Source organism: Triticum aestivum, chromosome 6A, assembly GCF_018294505.1.
Source record: "Triticum aestivum cultivar Chinese Spring chromosome 6A, IWGSC CS RefSeq v2.1, whole genome shotgun sequence".
Taxonomy (NCBI): domain Eukaryota; kingdom Viridiplantae; phylum Streptophyta; class Magnoliopsida; order Poales; family Poaceae; genus Triticum; species Triticum aestivum.
In genome coordinates, this window is record NC_057809.1 from 529,531,363 (window position 1) to 529,537,206 (window position 5,844).

A 5,844-nucleotide genomic window follows, 5' to 3' on the forward strand; every position below is an offset into this window, starting at 1 on the left:
CGGTGGTCTTCATTTCTGCCCAGTATGTCTTAACACGGGCTAGAGCCATCCTAGCGCCCTCTATGCATGCTGACCTCTTAATTGCATTTATACACGGCACCGCATCAAGGAATTGCTGCACCAAGCTGAAATAACACTTCGGCTCCGATCTCCCCGGCCACAGATGATCCATGACGTACTTCATGGCGAGTCCGGACAACCTATTCAGTTCAGCCCACTGAGCCAAATGATCATCCACTGCCAGTGGACGCTCTGGATTATGAAACTACGACCAGAAAAGCTTTTCCACTTCGCAATCTTTCTGATCTCGAAAGTGTTCGGTCGCATCAGCGGCACTTGTTGCCAAGTCTAGATAGGTATCCCTCACACTCCACATCCGGTCCAACGGAGCAAACTTCGGATCACAAAACTTCCTCCGCAGCATAAAGGGCTTTCCAGCCGCAATCTGTTCGGCCTGACGCAGCTCCTCTTTCGCAGCTCTCATCGCAGAGCGAGCGTCCTTGGCATCGGCAACGGCCTTCTCTAAATCCGTTTGTCTCGCCCCGTCTTCTTTCTCAAGAAGTTCGCAACGGTCTGTAGCGCTCTTTAACTTCTCGGCCATCTCGGCCATCTCCTCTTTGCTTCGGCAGTGAGCAGCCTGTTCGGCTCTCAGCTCTTCAAGGGCCTTCTTGGCAGCCGCATCACTTTTTCTGGCTTGCTCCTTAGCTCGGGCAAGTTCTGCCCTAAGATTCTCCACGGCGGCCGTACCATCTGCATCAAGCACACACATTGTAAGACACTGGCATGAAGCTCCTCTTACCTGATGCCGTCCGAAGAATTACATACCTTGAGCCTCATCAAGCCGCTTGTTAACAAGCGCGATGTCGGCATCTACCACGTCCAGTTGCCGCTTTAATTCGGACAAATCATTAGTCCGGTTTGATTCCGGACACCTCGCCACCTACATTCAAAGGCGACATCTTAGACCTGGGATTATGATCCTCTACGCGCCGTCATTTCTTGACAACACGCAGAGTCTCAGGGGCTACTATCTACACAGGGCGCATCTTATTCATGCGCAACTGACAAAAGTGTACATTATCTAACGTACCTCAAAACCCGTCAGTAAACTTTGGATGGCCTCATGCAATCCGCTTTCTGTGGATGAAATCCTTTCAATCACCGTGCCCATCAAGGCACGGTGCTCTTCTGAGATAGAAGCTCGCCCCAGCAGAATCTTTAGTTCTTCCGGCCGAGCACCAGACGGTGCCGGACTTGTCCTATGGCCTCTTTCGAAGGCCGGACGCGGAGGACTTCGAGGGGCCGCACTACCACCTATCATCCCTGCCGGATTCGGAGAAACCCTCCACGACGACACCTCAGGGTTGCCCGCCTGGCTAGGCGGCACGACAGGGGGAGGCGTTCCGCTCTCCATCATCTCCGGAAGAAGATCCCCCAAAGACGAGCTCTACTGCGAAGGGCTGAGGTCCGAGCTACAAGGTAAAATTTCGGTTAAATCTTCTCAGATGCAAAATCAAGGATTTCTCTCATCCCTCAAAAGGAAAATCTTTTCTCCACTTACGGCTCGCTTGAGGGCTGATCCCCTTGAGGGTGTAGTCCGGCAAAGGAATTCCCTGGCGTCGGACCCTCTGATGAGGATTTTCTCCCCCGTTTTGAGGCCATGGTTTCTGGGTCGTCAGAGGCGGCTCTCTTCTTCCCTTTAGGAGAGGAATTGTCGGTTCCTCCCTTCGGAGCAGCCTCCTTCGAGGAGGCCGTAGCTTCCTTGTCCTCCCCCTCCAAAGGCATTATCTCCAGCATCCTGACTAGCACAGGATCCAGCCTGGTTTCAGGAAGGGGAGCCGGACACCTGATCAGCTTCGCCTTCGCTGTCCACTCCTGTTTAAAAAAACGGCTCCTTTAGGGGCAAGTTTATGACGATTATACGGATAGAAGGTCCGGGCACAAGGTTGCTTACTTTAGTATCCGGGCGATTGCAGCTTATGCCGGCGTCCTCGGTTAAATCCGGACACATCTCTTGTGATCCGAAGAACAGTCTATACATCTCCGCGGGCGTTGTGTCCATAAAGTTCCGGAGAGCTTGCGGTCCCTCTGCATTAAACCCCCACAGGCGAAGGGGGCAACGTTTGCCGGGCAATATTCGGCGAATCAGCATGACCTGCGTCACCTTGACCAGGTTGAGGTCTCCTTCTAAGAGATCCCTAATGCGGCCCTGCAACAGGGGCACGTCTTTGGATAACCCCTAATCTAGTCCTTTATTGACCCATGACGCTAGCCGTGGTGGGGGACCCGAGCGGAAGGCAGGAGGCGCCACCCACTTGGTGCTCCTGGGAGCGGTGATATAGAACCACTCTCATTGCCACAAGCCGAGCTCCTCTTGAAAAGAGCCCTCGGGCCATGGAGCATCGGCATTCTTACTTATGACAGCACCTCCGCACTCTGCGTGCCATCCCTCGGTCATCTTCGGCTCCACTCCAAAAGTCTCGAGCCATAATCCAAAGTGAGGAGTAACACGGAGGAATGCTTCGCACACGACGATGAATGAGGAAATGTGGAGGATGGACTCCGGGGCTAAGTCATGAAATTCCAGCCCGTAATAAAACAGCAGCCCCCTCACGAAGGGATCCATCGGGAAGCCTGACCCCCGAAGGAAGTGAGACAAGAACACTACACTCTCACTGGGCTGGGGATCAGGAATAGCCTGCCCATGAGCAGGCAACATATGCGGAATTTCGGCGGTCAAGAACTTAGCCTCTCTCAACTTTAGCACGTCCTCCTCCGTGACGGAGGAAGGCATCCATCGGCCTCGAAGGTCAGAACCGGACATTGTCGAAGGTCCAAAGCGCCTGGAATCTAGAGCCTAGGGTGTTGGAGCTCGAGGCGACGGGCGAACTCGCTTAAGATTGAAAAAAGGAGTAAGGCCCTGGTCTCTTTATATAAGAGGTTGAATACTAGGAGCCCTCCCCGTAACCGTTTGGGACACGCCTTTAATCGAGAAAACATGCTAACGGGCACGATTGGGTTACCCACGTCCGTATTGATGAGGATCCCGTAAAGGGGGGGGCACACAATCTCTGCTTTGACAAGATGTGCCAAGGAAACCGCCTCGCAAAACATGCCGAGGCGGGAAAATAAAAACGATTCGAGCAAAGGACTTGGCTGTAGTGTGATGGCGCACTGCAGAATACGTCAGCAGATTTGATTTGTGTTAATATTATTCTCTCTATGGCAATATGTGGAAACTTATTTTACAGAGCCGGACACTACTCTTGGTGATTACAATCTTCTATGAAGGACTTGGAGGAGGAACCCGCCTTGCAATGCCGAAGACAATTTGCGCGCCGGACTCGTCGTCATTGAAACCTGGTTCAGGGGCTACTGAGGGAGTCCTGGATTAGGGGTTGTTCGGATAGCCGGACTATACCTTCAGCCGGACTCCTCGACTCTGAAGATATAAGATTGAAGACTTCGTCTCGTGTCCGGATGGGACTTTCCTTGGCGTGGAAGGCAAGCTTGGCGATGCGATATTCAAGATCTCCTACCATTGTAACCGACTCTGTGTAACCCTAAACCTATCCGGTGTCTATATAAACCAGAGGGTTGTAGTCCGTAGGACAGAATCAACTCCATACACAATCATACCATAGGCTAGCTTCTAGGGTTTAGCCTCCTTGATCTCGTGGTAGATCTACTCTTGTACTACCCATATCATCAATATTAATCAAGCAGGAGTAAGGTTTTACCTCCATCGAGAGGGCCTGAACCTGGGTAAAACAAAGTGTCCCCAGTCTCCTGTTACCATCCGGCCTAGACGCACAGTTCGGGACCCCCTACCCGAGATCCGCCGGTTTTGACACCAACAATAACCCTAAATTTCTTTCATCTCAAATCTCGTACATCGTTCCGGCCGCTTGCTATGGAGACGATATAGATCCTTCCAAACCGGTTCCTCTTTGTTCAACAAATCGCGAGCTTCTTGATCCTTGAAGAGCTCCCTCCAAGAACTCAACGCCACCGTGCGCAGGTCCCATGGTGGACGCCAACTGTCGTGGAATTGTCACGATAGATGTCCTAGTGTGAGGACTTAGTCGTGAGGCCAACACATCTATGTGGTAGCTTGAGAGGGGTTGAGCGGAATCGAGAGATGCAACACAAGACAAGGATTTAGACAGCTTCGGGCCCCGGGAAACATCATCCGATAACAACCCTACATGCTATTTGTGGCTAGGTCTCATTATCATCACGAGGGAGTCGCTGTAAACCGGCTCTCCCAGTTATGCCTAACCCTTAAGATTTTTTTCCTCTCTTGGGATGCCCTGCCCTCCTTATATATGTTGAAGGGGCGGGTTACATGTACAGTCCAACTAGGATTAAGACTTAAACTATTTTGACTTCTCTTCATGGGCTTGACGTCTTGGGCTTCATAACGTCTCGGGCTTCATAACCCCAGGCCACTCTATGCCGCCGGGTTATGACTATCAACCAATTATCACTGTCTGCCGGTTTATGACTATCAACTAGTTATCATTGTCTGTCGGGTTATGACTGTCTGCCAGATTATGATGGTCTGCCGGTTTATGATGGTCTACCGGGTTATGACTGTCTGACGATTTATGATGGTCTGCCAGGTTATGACTGTCTGCCGGTTTATGATGGTGTTTCGGGTTATCATCTGACTTAACACCTGCCGGGTTATCATCTGACTTAACACCTGTCGGGTTATCATCTGACTTAACACCTGCCGGTTTACCAGGTCCCAGCCGGGTTATAACTTCGGTCGGGTCATACCGCGGGGTATAACCCTGACATGATCAGTCATATCTTTTTATATCCATGAAAGTTATTCGAGTTTCTTTGATCTCTTATATGCATGATCTCTTATAGCCTCGTATTTCTTCTCCGATATTTGGGTTTTGTTTGGCCAACTTGATCTATTTATCTTGCAACGGGAAGAGGTGCCCAGTAGTGAGTTTGATCTTACGGTGCTTGATCCCAGTGACAGAAAGGGAACCGACACGTATGTATTGTTGCTACTAAGGATAAAAAGATGGGATCTATATCTACGAAATAGATAAACGGATCTTGTCTACATCATGTCATCATTCCTATTGCATTACTTCGTTTTCCATGAACTTAATACACTAGATGCATGCTGGATAGCGGTCGATGTGTGGAGTAATAGTAGTAGATGCAAGCAGGAGTCGGTCTACTAATCTTGGACGTGATGCCTATCTAATGTTGATTGCCTGGATAGCGTCATAATTATTTGAGGTTCTATCAATTGCCCAACATTAATTTGTTTACCCACCGTTTGCTATCTTTCTCGAGTGAAGCCACTAGTTAAACCTACACCCCCCGGGTTTTCTTTCTCATATATTTGCTTGCGATCTACTTTTCCTTTGCATTTTTATTCAGATCTATTAAACCAAAAATACTTTGCTGCACTTTATTTTATTTGCGATCTATTATTTCAATCTATTACAATCTCTGGCATCGTTACCCGAAAAGGATTGACAACCCCTTTAACACGTCGGGTTGAGAGGTGTTGTTATCTGTGTGTAGGTATTGTTTATGTTGTGTTACTTGGTTCTCCTACTGGTTCGATAACCTTGGTTTCCTCACTGAGGTAAATACCTACCGTCTATGTGCTGCATCATCCATTCATCTTTGGGGAAATACCGACGTAGTCCTAGCAGACAAGAGCTTTTCTGGCGCAATAGTGAGAGATCAATCAAAAGGAATTTCTGGCGCCATTGCTGGGGAGGATCTTCAACATAACCGGGTGAGGGAGTCCTGGATTAGGGGGTCTCCGGACAGCCGGATTATATCCTTTGGCCGGATTGTTGG